We start from the raw sequence: 14,265 nt of genomic DNA, 5'->3' as shown, positions 1-14,265 counted from the left end.
GCCCAGAATTCCTGCGCGCATGCGCGCTGCCATTGTGATGCTCCTTTCCCGGTAACTCGCCCTCTCAGGCAAACCTGAAGATAGCGGCAATTCTCCGGTAGGGGGCGGAGACGCTCCCCGCCCGACTCTCCGCCCGCCTCGTGATAGGCAATGGGACCAGCCAACCGACGTGGCGGTCCCGGGACGCGCTCCCCAATCAGCCCCTGTGGCGGAGAGGTGGGCGTGCGTACTGGCAGGGCAGGTGGGCTAGGCTGTGTCGGGTTGCGAAGGGGGAGAATAACGTCGGGTCGGGTCAGCGGGCGCTGCAGTAGTCGCCGCAGCGGCGATGGGAGCGGCGGGGACGCGGCGGCGGCGGCGGCGGCAGGAGGAGCAGGGGCTGGCACAAGCGCAGCGGCTGGGGGCGGCCAGCAGCAGCATTAGCAGCAGCCGCCGCCGCCGCCAGTAGACGCGGACGGTGCCCGAGGGGACTGCCTAGCCGGCCGGCCCTCGAAGCCGCGCTCGGGTCCCGCCGCAGTGGGCGGCGGGGGATGGGCAGGCGGCGGCGGTCCCGCCTGCTGAGGGTTGATCCTCGCCGGTCCTGGCCCTGAGCTGGATCCGAGCCCCCCGCGCGCGATCCCAGCGTCCGCCACGGCCCAGGTAGGACACACACCCCCCCCCGAGCCCCCCAGGCCCCGCCCTCCCCTGGCCCTGACCCCCTCCTGCGGCCGCTGCCGCTCCCTCCGCGGAGTGACCGGCCCTGGCGCGGAGGGGAAGGGTGCGAGGGACTCCTCGGTCGCTGCCCACGCCCTGGGCTCGTGCCAGCCCTAGTCCCTGCACCTCGGAGACCTTCTGCTTCTACCCGGTTTCCCTGAGGGCTTGTGCCTCGTTTCCCGGGCAGCTTTCGGCGTCTTCTCTGAACTTGGAGGGTCACGAAGCTTCCTCTGTTTCTCTCTGTGGGTGACCCACATATTACTCGTATTCATGCTGCTCCTGGTGCCAGGACTGAGCACAGGATTCTCAGGAAACACAGAGCGCTTCTTTCGCACCCCGCCTCCCCAAATGCCGCAGAGGGGGGCATGGGACTATATACAGTGTTGGCGTGTAGTAACGGCAGTGGAGGCCATGACTTTCTGGTACTTCAGGTGCGAAGGAACGCCCTGAGGGGTTTGCCCGTCATTTGCCTTGACCAAGATGATGCTGACACCCTGGGATGCTGTGGGAGGGACAAAAGACTCCACACAGAAGTAATGTCCAATCAGGGAAATAAAGAATCCGCTGGGATGCCAGGATACTTTATCGCGCAGTGAAGTTAATTTTGTTTCAGTCGTGGCTGCATTAGAGGTAAAAATGACACTGAGGGTTGTACTTTGCTTTGAATGAAAGTTGGTAGGTGGCAGCAATCCCGGTATTAACTCTTCTCATCCTTAGCTTTAGAAATTGCTCTTTCCTTCAGCACTGAAGATTAGGGCAGTTTTCTTATAAGCCGTGTGTTATGTAAAGATGTTCTGGTATTCGATATAAATTGAGATTTTGTATGCATACGTGAGGATCACATTGTTATGAATGGGCACATGTCCTCACACACAGGGAGGATCCACTCTGTGTTTTGTTACACTGTTTGGTTCTGAGCCATTAATAACAGTTGCATTGGTCTCTAAACACTGATTTGCTGGAATAGACCGTAAGGATGGGTTTGCGGTTTTCTTTTGGTTAAATAGAATAACGTTCTATTTTAGGGGGAAGGGGACGTAGGAAATTGATTTTATTTAAAGTATTGAGGGAATTGGAGTGCCGTGTATTTCTTACAAAGAGGTAGTAATGATGACAAATCCTAGTGATATCAGTAATATTGAAGAATTAATATTAACTCTAGAGATTTTTCAAATAATAAGTGCGCGGACTTCCATGGCATATTTTAATTATTCAAATCGAAAAGCTACCAAAAAGAATCTTTAATTTAGAAGCTTATGTTTTCCTGTATGATATATTTTTATCAAGGTACTGAAAGGGGTGTTTGAGGCAGGGTTATGATGGAAAGTTTCTCTAGCATTTTTCCTTTATGTTAGAATGTTAGGGAATGTTTTTTTCCTCTTTCAGTTTTAGACACGTAAAATAAAAGTCTTTAGCTTTATTACTTTAATTTCTAATATCAAATTGAAACAGATTGATCTTCAGTAGGGAGGTAAGACTAATATGCCTCGCTCATTTTCTTGTCTTATGGTTAATACAAAATTTAGTGAATTCTCTGTTGTACTATAGGACTCCGAATTTTCTGTCTTTTTTGACTTTAAAAAAATACTGATTATTTTAGTGCCTCAGAAAATCTTCATGAGATTAGGCTCATTTGCTTTAGCAAATTGAACTCAGTTATGTAGGGCTTCAAATATCTTTAAATGTAGTGTTGGAAGTGAAGTTTGTATAATTTGACAATTTTGAAGGTATTTTACATAAAAAATGCACTAAAATGTGAGAATTAGTGATAGATTGTTGGTTTTTCAAAGTAAACAAATGTTATGGAGCTGAAGTTCACTATGATGATTGAATTTAACTTTGACGGGTACAGTCAATCCTTTGTTTTATAACTTTAAAAAGTAATAGATAGAGATGACAAATTGATAGCTACTCATGAGAGACTTTGACCTGGAGCCACTCAACTAAGACACTGAGATTCCTAATCCTCAGAAACTCTGAGTTAACGAATGTTTGTTGCAGAAAAAACAAAACAACAACAACAACAAAAGCACTACATAAGGGAAAATGTTTAATGACTGCTTGTACTAGTGTGGACCTAATCGATTGGCAAAATAAAACAGCCTTTGAGAATTAATATTCTCAAAGGAAAATATAGCTTCATTCCTCACTTAAAAAATTAAATCTCCTATAGAAAAATTCTTATGGGTACCTGGGTGCCTCAGTTGGTTAAGCCTCTGACTCTTGATTTCAACTCAGGTCATGATCCTCAAGGTTGAGAGATTGAGCCCTGCATTGGGCTCCATGCTGAGCTTGGAGCATGCCTAAGATTCTCTGTATTCCTCGGCCTCTGCCCCTCCCCTACTTGTGTTCTCTGTCTCAAAAAAAGAAAAATTATAGATATGTGGCAAGCAATTTTCAATTTGAACATATGGAGGTTGGAAGAACCTCAGTTGGCTGGCTCAGTTGGCTGGCTCAGTTGGCAGAACATGCAACTCTTGATCTCAGGGTTAAGTTTGAGCCCCACATTGGGTGTCGAGATTACTTAAATAAATAAAACTTTAAAATAAATAAATCCTTTAAAAAACCAATTTGAGTACATGTTATTCAAAAATATTCTAGTCATGTATTTTTTTTTCTTTTTGAGGTTTTTGAGAAATACTCAAAATATAATTGGAGGTTTGTCAGCTTTTTTTTTTTTTTTTTAAAGATTTATTTATTTATTCATGAGAGACACAGGAGGAGGGAGAAGCAGGCTCCATGCCGGGAGCCTGACCTGGGACTTGATCCCGGGACTCCAGGATCATGCTCCGGGCCAAAGGCAGGCGCTAAACCGCTGAGCCACCCAGGGATCCCCTTTTTATCGTTATTTTTTAATTGAAGTATGTAGTTGATACACAATGTTAAATTAGTTTCATGTGTACACAACTCTGTATGTTATTTTGTGCTCATCGCAAGTGTAGCTACAACTGTCACCATACAATGCTATTACAGTACCATTGACTGTATTCCCTATACTGTACCCTCTATTCCCATGACTTATTCTCTAACTGGAAGCCTGTACCTCCCACTCCCCTTCACCCATATTGCCCATCCCCCATCTCCCCTCCTCTATGGCAACCATCACTTTGTTCTTTGTATTTATGGGTCTGTAAATGCTTTTTTTGTTTGTTTTGTTTTTTAGATTCCACATATAAGTGCAATCATACGGTATTTGTAGTTTTCTGTCTGAATTATTTCACTTAGCAAAATACCCCCTAGAGTCCATGCATGTTGTCACAAATGGCAAGAGCTCAGTGTTTTTATGGCTGAATAATATTCTAGTGTGTATATATACCACTTTTTCTTTATTCATCCATCTATGGATGGACACTTGGGTTGCTTCCTTTTATCATTATTTTATACTTGTCTTTTTTTCTTTCTGCAGTTTCAAGGTAATTGCCTTTTTAAAAATGATTTTGGGCGGGGGAGATCCCTGGGTGGCTCAGCGGTTTGGTGCCTGCTTTCGGCCCAGGGTGTGATCCTGGAGTCCCGGAATCGAGACCCACATCGGGCTCCCTACCTGGAGCCTGCTTCTCCCTCTGCCTGTGTCTTTGCCTCTCTCTCTGTGTCTCTCATGAATAAATAAATAAATCTTTAAAAAAATGATTTTGCATTGTTTCCCTTGTTAATATTTTATCTGACATTTAGTTTTCTTCATATGTTGTATATTATGTATTAAGTTTGGAAAGCCTCTCTTTTTTTCTTTGATCCACGAAGGGCCTCACGTTCTAAAGTACTTCAAAAATTGTTTTATCAACATTTTCCAGTGACTAATAAAGCAGAGATGAGGGGAGGAAATAGGAAAAAATGAATAGCTAAAGAGACTCCTGCCTCTCACAAAGTTTGATTTGAAAAAATCGTCTGGAAACTAATTCATATTGTAGATAGTTCATTTCTGCTTAGGACTTCATTTCTGCTGCACTTACTTAGCACTTAAAAAATTCAGCATGTCCAAGACAAAAGTCAGCCCTCTGTCAACTGCTTTAATTCTACAGATAAAGGTATTACTATTTAATCAATCACCCAAGTTCAAAAATCTCATTATGTATATATGTTTTTTGACTTCCTCTTTCCCCTGGTTTTACTTGGACAAAATCTCTCCTTTTCATTTCCACTGCTAGCACCTTAACATAGCCTCTCTGTACCTCATTATCTCTTAAAACTATTGCAGCTCTGAACCTCATTATCTATCCTTAGAACTATTGTAATAGCCTCATCCAGTTGTTCATTAAATATTTGTTAATCATCTACTGTATTACTATGCTAGGGCTTAGAAATTTGGCAGTGAAAAGGACAAGAATGATGTCACTTTTGGAGCTTACAATATAGTGGGAGCAGTCTGTTGTAGAGTAAGGAATTACAGGTATTCCCAAGTATCATGAAGGGAAAATGCAGGCTATCATATGAACACATTAACAGACGTAACAGTCTCAGAAATGGATTCAGGTAGTCTTCTATTTTGTCACCCACAGTTTATTCTACATACTCTACCAGGGATTAGTAGATATATTATAGCTGAAGCAGTTAAATAATTAAAAAAAATATTTTTAATAATAAATTTTGTAATAGAAAATTTTAATAAAAATTAAATGCTCATCCAACTTTTGAAACAGTTGCAGACAAAATCCTTTCAGAATGCCAGAACACTTTGAAAAATTTGGTCCTACAGAGTTCAACTCTCCCTCCGATATGAATTTCTACTTTGGGTTCTCCTAGGCTTCAATTGCTTGAGTATTGACAGAATTCTATGTTATGTCTTCCAGGTAATTAGAGATTTATCTCTGTTGCTAGAATCTAGCAGTTTATAGGTGAGTTATTAAATGTACAAGTAGTTAGGATATAATTTGAACATATTTCTAAGTTTAAAAAATATAATGCTTTTATAAATCAAAAGAAGTCCCTTATATGCTGGCACCAAATTTTGGTTTAGAAAATAAGGTTACTAGCAGCCCAGGTGGCTCAGCGGTTTAGTGCCACCTTTGGCCCAGGGAGTGATCCTGGAGACCTGGGATCGAGTCCCACGTCAGGCTCCCTGCATGGAGCCTGCTTCTCCCTCTGCCTGTGTCTCTGCCTCTCTCTCTCTCTGTGGCTCTCGTGAATAAATAAATAAAATCTTTAAAAAAAAAAAAAAAAGGTTAGCCATTAACCTCTTAAATTAAGCAATGCTTACAAAACAAATGAATATAAACTGTTAATTATGCATCGAGATGAGATTTGAATGTATTCTCATTTCTAGTATAGCATATCATAGAACCTTAGATTACTTAAATCTCTTTTCACCTCAGGTTTGCTATTTTTAAAAAGGGAAATTAACATACTTAAAATATAATTACAGTGAGATCATTACAGGGAAGTTTTCTGTATTGATTTTTTTCCTTTGTCTTAGTGGGAAGATCATAGATATAATGCTTTGTTTGGTCGATATGGTTACAGAAAGATTTTACCCAAGGAATGGTCTTGTTTAGTGTTTTCATTACAATCAGGCCATGTAAGTTACACTGTACTTTCTATAGGGGAAGAATTTGTTTATATGTTGTTAGTGTTGTAGCCAGGGAGAAGAGAACTAGATTGTTTACACTTTTATCCTGTTGTCAGTAATTGTAACCAAACTGACTTGTAAAATTTCTCTTTATTTTAATAGATATTTTACTTTCTTGAATATATTTATTGAACCCAGAGAGATTCCTAGCTGCCAGAAGTGTAATTTACCTCCTGTAAAAATTTAGGAGGAACATTTGGAGGATGATTGGTGACTAAATGTTCCTTTTGCTATCAGCAAATAGGGTTATTCACAAATCTTTATCACTTTTCAATAACCCTTTAGAGAGACTCTTGCTAAAACCTTTGGAGTAAAACAAAAACAAAATCCTGTGGGATTTATCCTATTCCTGACTCTTATTTCTGTTGTTTACATTAATATTATTAGGTATCTTGAAAAACTTAGGTGTTGTGTAGTCTTTGCAAACTTGTGTCTATCTCAGCTTGTTTAAAAACATAATTGAGGTTATTTTTTAACATGAAAAGTCTATTATTTTGACTTTGGAGATACGTGAGATAGCCACTCTGCATCTAACTATATATATGTATTTTTATTATTCATTATTTATTATTTATTTTTTTTTAAAGATTTTATTTATTTATTCATGAGAGACACACACAGAGAGAGAGGTAGAGACACCGGCAAAGGGAGAAGCAGGCTCCATGCAGGGAGCCCGACATGGGACTCGACCCACAGTCTCCAGGATCAGGCTCTGGGCTGAAGGCAGCGCTAAACCTCTGAGCCACCCGGGATGCCCTATTATTTATTTTTTTAAAAAAGACTTTATTTATTTATTCATGAGAGACACAGAGAGAGGCAGGCAGCAACACAGGCAGAGGGAGAAGCAGGCTCCCTGCAAGGAGCCCAATATGAGACTCGATCCCGGATCCTGGGATCACGTCTTGAGCCGAAGGCAGATGCTCAACCACTGAGCCACCCAGGCATCCCTATATATGTATTTTTAAAGATTTTATTTCATTTTTTTATTCAAGATTTTATTTATTTACTCATGAGAGACACAGAGAGGTAGAGACATAGCAAAGGGAGAAGCAGGCTCCCTGTGAGGAGCCCGATATGGGACTCGATCCTGGGACTCCAGGATCATGCCCTGAGCCAAAGGCAGACGCTCAACTCCTGAGCCATCCAGGTATCCCAAAGATTTTATTTATTTAAGAGAGAGTGCAAGAGTAGGAGGAGGGCAGAGGGAGAGGGAGAAGCAAGCTCCGCACTGTACAGGGAGCCCAGCTTGGTGCTGGATCCGAGAACCCTGATATCATGACCCAAGCTGAAGGTAGACACTCAACCAACTGAACCACCCAAGTGCCCCTACATCTAACTATATTTTAATCTATTTTTAGAATACGGATTATGTATTCCAAGTATTATTTACATAATAGATCATGATTTCTTTTTTTTCTTAATATTTTATTTATTCATGAGAAACACAGAGAGGCAGAGACATAGGCAGAGTGAGAAGCATGCTCCCTGTGGGGAGCCCAATGTGGGACTTGATCTCCAGATTCTGGCATCACTTTCAGAGCCAAAGGCATATATGCTCAACCTCTGAGCCACCCAGGCATTCTGATCATGATTACTTTTAAAGAATCTAATCTTTTACTTTAATAATAGGGGGTTTTGGTATATTTATAGTTTTCATCAAATTTGAAAGAATTTAAGACAAGCATGGAATCTTTCCAGGCTCAATAAGTGTATCTGGACATTAAAATATCTACTAAAAGTAGAGAGAAACTTTTATATAAGACAGTGTGGTTACAGTAACTGACAACAAAATAAAAGTGTAAACAATCTGTTCTTTCCTTATGGGACTCCAGTTACATGTATGTTAGGCTTTTGATGTTAGCCCATAGCTAACTGATGCCCTGTTGGTTTGTTTTTTTCTCTGTATGTTTCATTTTGGGTAGTTTTTCTCCCTCTATCTTGAAGTTCACTAATCCCTTCTTCTACAGTAGCAATCTGGTGTTAATCCTATGCAGTGTTGGGGTTTTTGTTTTTTATCTTAGATATGTACTTTTCATGCCTAGAATTCCTTATTTACCAGTTCTATCATCTGTATCTTTCTGGGTCTGTTTTTTTTCTCTTTTTCTTTTTTTTTTCTTTCTCCCTTCCTTCCTTTCTTCCTCTCTCTCTCCCTTCCTCTCTTCCTCCCTTCCTTCCTACTTTCCTTTTTTCCCCCTCCCTCCTTCCCTCTCTCCTTCCTTCTTTCCTTCTTATTAAAGTATAATTGATACACAGTGTTTCATTAGTTTCAAGTTTGTACAACTTAGTGCTAAGACAAATCTAGAGTTACGCTGTGCTCACCACAAGTCTAACTCCCATCTGGCACCATAAGTGCTATTATAATACCATTGATTATATTTCCTATGCTTAACCTTTCATCTCTGTGACTTTTTAATTCCATTACTAGAAGTCTGTACCTCTCACTCCTCTTTACCCATTTTGCACATCCCACCACCACCCTCCCCTGTGACAACCAGCAGTTTGTTCTTTGTATTTGTGGGTCTGATTTTTTTGTTATTTGTTTAATTTTTTTTTTTTTAGTGAAATCATATAGTATTAGTCTTTCTCTCTCTGACTTCACTTAGCATAATACCCTCTAAGTCCATCCATGTTGTCACAGATGGTAAGAGCCCATATAACTTCTTTTTTATGTATTCATCTCTTTATGGATACTTAGTTTGCTTCCATATCTTGGCTGTTGTAAGTAATGATTCAGTAAACACTGAATATATCTTTTTGAATTAGTGTTTTCATTTTCTTCAGGTAAATGCCTAGTAGTGGAATTACTGGATTGTTTGGTATTTCTAGTTTTAGTTTTTTGAGGAACATCCATACTGGTAAGGGTTCCTTTTTCTTCACATCCTTGCTCGCACTTGTTTTTTCTTGTCTTTTTGATACTAGCCATTCTGACAGGTATAAGGTGATACTTGATTGTGATTTTAATTTGCATTTCCCAGGGCGCCTGGGTGGCTCAGTCAGTTAAGTAAGCATCTGGCTTCCGCTCAGATCATGATCCCAGCGTCCTGGAATTGAACCCACATCAGTCTCCCTGCTAAGCAGGGAGTCTGCTTCTCCCTCTCATGCCTCTTCCCCCCACTCATGCTCTCTCTCTCTCACGTTCTCTCTCTCTCTCACTATCTCAAATAAATTAAAAAAAATTTGCATTTCCCTAATAATTAGTGATGTTGAACATCTTTTCATGTGTCTGTTTGCCATCTCTATGTCTTCTCTGAAAAAATGTCTTTTTAGGACTGCCGCCCATTTTTAAATTGGATTATTTGGGATTTTTACCATTGAGTTGTCTAAGTTCTTTATATATTTTGGATATTAACTCATCAGATATATCATTTGCAGATATCTTCTTACATTCAGTTGGTTGTTTTTTTGTTTTATTGATAGTTTCCTTTACTGTGCAAAAGCTTTTTATTTCGGTGTAGTCCCAATAGTTTATTTTTGCTTTTGCCGTTCCCTTCCTGCAGAGACTTACCTAGAAAAATGTTACTAAGGCCAGTGTCAGAGAGATTACTGCCTATGTTTTCTTTCTGGGAATTTTATGGTTTCAGGTCTCACAGTTAGGTCTTTAATCCATTTTGAGTTCATTTTTGTACATGGTATAAGAAAGCATTCCAGTTTCATTCTTTTGCATGTAGCTGTCTAGTTTTCCCAGCTACTTCCCATGTACTGAAGAGACTGTCTTTTCTCATTGTATAATCTTGTCCACTTTGTTGTAGATTAATTGACCATCAATGTGTGGTTTTATTTCTGAATTTTCTATTTCATTGATCTGTGTGTCTGTTTTGTGCCAATGCTGTACTGTTTGGATTATTGTAACTTTGTAGTAGATCTTGAAATCTGGGATTGTGATACCTCCATCTTTGTTTTTCTTTCTGAAGAATGCTTTGACTTGGGTCTGTTTTTATTGTTTGAATTTCTCCTTGTTTGCATCCCTGGTAATTTGTTTGTGTGCCAGACATTATGATTTCACATCATTATGTGCTAGAATTTTTTTTTCTTTTGGTATTCCTTTAAATATTTTCAGTGTTGGGATGCCCAGGTGGCCCAGCGGTTTAGTGCCTCTGCCTTTGGGCCGGGGGCCTGATCCTGGAGACTCGGGATCGAGTCCCATGTTGGGCTCCTTGTGTGGAGCCTGCTTTTCCCTCTGCCTGTGTCTCTGCCTCTCTCTCTCTCTCTCTCTCTTTTTCTCTCTCTCTGTCTCTCATGGATAAATAAATAAAATCTTTAAAAATATATATTTTCAGTGTTAATTTTGGGATACATTAAGTTATTTGAAAATAGTTTGATGCGGGCAGCCCCAGTGGCTCAGTGGTTTAGCACCACCTTCAGCCCAGGGTGTGATCCTGGAGACCCAGGATCCAGTCCCAGGTCGGGCTCCCTGCCTGGAGCCTGCTTCTCCCTCTGCCTGTGTCTCTGCCTCTTTCTCTCTCTCTCTCTCTCCGTGTCTCTCATGAATAAATAAATAAAATCTTTTAAAAAAATAGTTTGATGCATTCAAAACTCTGGATGTTTTTAAAGGTCTTTTTTTTTAAAAAAAAATAAAGGTCTTTGTCACTCTGGTGAGTATACAAACTATATGTAGCCTTATTTGAACATCAAAGATTGTTCTGCCTTCCCCTTTCCAATGATTTAAACCTGGCCTTGATCGGTTCACTCCCTTAAACACATACACTGATAAGTACTCAGCCAGAGTCTCAGGGGGAATCAATCCTCTTTAGATATCCACAGCTATCATTCATTTTTTAAAGATATTAATTAATTAATTAATTAGAGAGAAAACGAGAGAGAGAGAAAGAGAGAGAGAGAGAGAGAGAGAGAGAATATGAGTGGGGAGGAGAGGGAGAAGCAGACCCCTTGCTAAGCAGGGAGCCCCATAAGGGACTCGATCCCATGACCTTGGGATCATGACCTGAGCCGATGCAGATGCTTAACTGACTGAGCCACCCAGGCGTCCCACACAGCTATCATTCTTTGTGTTGATCTCTAGTGTTTTGTCCTGTTTGACTTCCCCAGAACTCTGAATTTTGTCTCAGTTCATTGTGACCTCTGGGCTCTATTTGGGTTCCCCCTTCCTGTGCTGCAGCCTGGAAATTCCCTCCAAGTGGTGAGTTGGGGGCAATTGTAAGGCTTTTATTTATTTCCCCTTTCTTATGAATCCTTGTTCTGTAGTGCCTGTTGTCTATGGTGTCTAAAATCCACTGTCCTTTTTTCTAATTGTTGAAAGTGGGAGGGTAAATATAGTCCCTGTTACCTTATTGTGGCCAGGAACTGCCGTGGTCTGGTGAGTATATTTAAATCTCAAACAGGAGTCATGTTTCACAGTTTTGGCTGTCATTAGAAATCTGTGTATTATCTTTATGCCCAAGTATGGTTTAAAAAATATCTTCTAAAAAATATCTTCTATATGCTTAATAGATGTCATAAGCTCTTCTGATGATCAATGCTAGTATTCTTTCCACTGGAATTAAAATTATAGGTAAAAATAATTTTCCTGGGGCACCTGGGTGGCTCAGGTTAAGTGCCCAACTCTTGATATTGGCTCAGGTCATGATCTTGAGGTCCCAAGTCGAGATCCCCACTTAGTGGGCAGTCTGCTTGTTTCCCTCTCCCTTTGCCTCTCCTCTTGCTCACAGGGATATGCATGTGTGCACACCTGTTCTCTCTCTCAAATCAATCAATCAGTCTTTAAAATAATTTTCCTTTTTTTTTTGTTAAAGAGTAGAACCTAATATATGGCACTACTTATAAAAACCACACTGTCATTTATTTATTCATTTACTTATAAAGGATTTTAAAAATTTGACCCAGAGAGAGAGCACACAAGCAGAGGAACAGCAGAGGGAGAGGGAGAAGCAGGCTCTCAGCTGAGCAGGGAGCCCCATGTGGGGCTTGATCCTAGGACCTTGTGATCATAACCTGATCCGAGGGTAGATGCTTAGCTGACTGAGTCACCCAGGTGCCCCCACACTGTTATTTATTTTGTGAGTTAGTTAGCTTCCCTCCAAGTAGGAGAATTTTATTACTTCAGCGTATCTAGATAATAGTAGTTCTAAGTGTACTTCCTTTCCTTTTGCTTTATATCCTCCCCCTGGTCTGAAGTCCTTCAGTGGCTCCCCTTTGCTGAAATAGAATGAAGTTGAAGTTCATTTTCTTCCTAGACTGATTTTTACAGTCTGAACTTTACCTTTCACATCTATATGTATTCTTTCTCTATGATCAGAACTTTTAGACTAATTGTAGTCCATTTAGACTAATGTACACTTTCATTTTTCCATGCACTTGTATGTTGTGTTTATTTCCTCTTCTGTTTCTTTGCTTAGCTTCTCAGTCAGTTAGCTTTTGCCTTCAAACAAACCACCTCAAAGTTCAGAGACTAAAACAACAATTTGTGAGTTAACTATTCTGTGGATTTGTAGTTTGGGCCCAGCTGAATGGTTCTTTTTGGTGTTGTCTGGGCTCACTTATGTGAGGCAGTCAGCTATCTTGGGTTTCTTCACAGTCTGGTTTCCAAAACCAGCAAAAGAGGGCAAGTTCAGTGCATAAATGTTTTTCAGGTTTCTGGGTCATGTTTGTTAATGTCTCATTGGTCGAAGCAGTTACAGGGCCAAGCCCTGTCTCCAGGATGGAGAAAGAAACTCTAGGTCTTGATGGAAGATGAAGCAATATCACATTGTAAAAAGATGTGTATACAGGAATGGGAGGATTTTGTGGCTATTTTGCAATCTACCAAACCATTATAAATCCTACCTTCTCTCAGAAACTTTGTGTGATCATCCTAGCCCATGTAAACCTCCCACAGTTCTGATGTGTCATATGTACTTAGCCCGTACAGCTTGAAGTTTCTTTACCTTTTAAATCCAGAGAATTAGTGTTAATTTCTATTTTTGTATTATATATTCTATTTCAAAGAATAATTTGGAAATAAATGTTTACATTTTTTTCTCTTATCGTAAACTCATTGAGGGCAAAACCTGCATTATATTTCTGTCTACTCCTTTGTGTATTCATAACAATTTATTCAATGAGTATATGGTATATTTTCAAATCAACTCTTAATTATTTGCTTGAGGATAACTTTTTTTTTTTAAGATTTTATTTATTTATTCATGAGAGACACACAGAGAGAGAGAGAGGCAGAGACATAGGCAGAGGGAGAAGCAGGCTCCACTTAGGGAGCCTGATGTGGGACTTGATCCCAGGACTCCAGGATTATGCCCTGGGCCGAAGGCAGGCACTAAACCACTGAGCCACCCAGGGATCCCGCTTGAGGATAACTTAATTTCAGTCAGCTGTATAGGAGGTCTTCTAGTAATTATATATTTATTGAAAGATTGTTCTGTAGTCAGTATTACAGTAGGTACTAAGTACAAAGATGAGAAGAATTCTCTCTTTTTTTTTTAAAGATTTTATTTATTTATTCATGAGAGACACAGAGAGAGAGAGAGAGAGAGAGAGAGAGAAAGATCGAGAGAGGCAGAGACACAGGCAGAGGGAGAAGCAGGCTCCAGGCAGGGAGCCCGACATGGGACTTGATCCTGGGACTCCAGGATCACACCCTGGGCCGAAAGCAGGCTCTAAACCGCTGAGCCACCCAGGTGTCCCAAGAATTCTGCTCTTGACCTCAAGAAATTTATAGTCTATTAGGAAAACATTGCAAATTATGCACATATTTCTAAGCCTGTTTCTTTATTGTGAACCTGGATTTCCACCCTGTGCCCAACTCATAGGTTAACTGGTTTTTACCACGCATAGATTGGACAGTCTCTGGCTGGTCTGTCACACTGCTAGACTGTTGTTGCCTAATCTATTCTATGTCTGGCTGTCCTTGCCTCTGGTTCATGTGACTATTTCTGTTACTGTTCTTATTATAAGACATGTTAATCACAGACTACATAAAACTTAGATGTGCAGTTTAACAAATAATTATAAGTGGTTAAGAAATGTAATTTTTTTTTTAAAGAAATAGAACATTATCTGCAACT

General features: G+C 40.3%; 1 protein-coding gene across 1 annotated transcript in view; it reads left to right on the top strand.

The window, feature by feature from the left end:
* The first annotated feature begins 304 nt into the window (after positions 1 to 304).
* Positions 305 to 14,265, top strand: part of TTBK2 (tau tubulin kinase 2) — a 184,178-nt gene continuing 170,217 nt past the window's right edge. Inside the window, exon 1 of the mRNA XM_055316791.1 lies at positions 305 to 636. The gene's annotated coding sequence lies outside the window, so the exon portion shown is untranslated. The remainder of the gene's footprint in view (positions 637 to 14,265) is intronic.

This window comes from Nyctereutes procyonoides, unplaced genomic scaffold (genome assembly GCF_905146905.1).
Source record: "Nyctereutes procyonoides isolate TBG_1078 unplaced genomic scaffold, NYPRO_anot_genome, whole genome shotgun sequence".
Taxonomy (NCBI): domain Eukaryota; kingdom Metazoa; phylum Chordata; class Mammalia; order Carnivora; family Canidae; genus Nyctereutes; species Nyctereutes procyonoides.
Note: the sequence above shows the minus strand (reverse complement) of the source record. Positions and strands in the feature narration are given on the sequence as shown.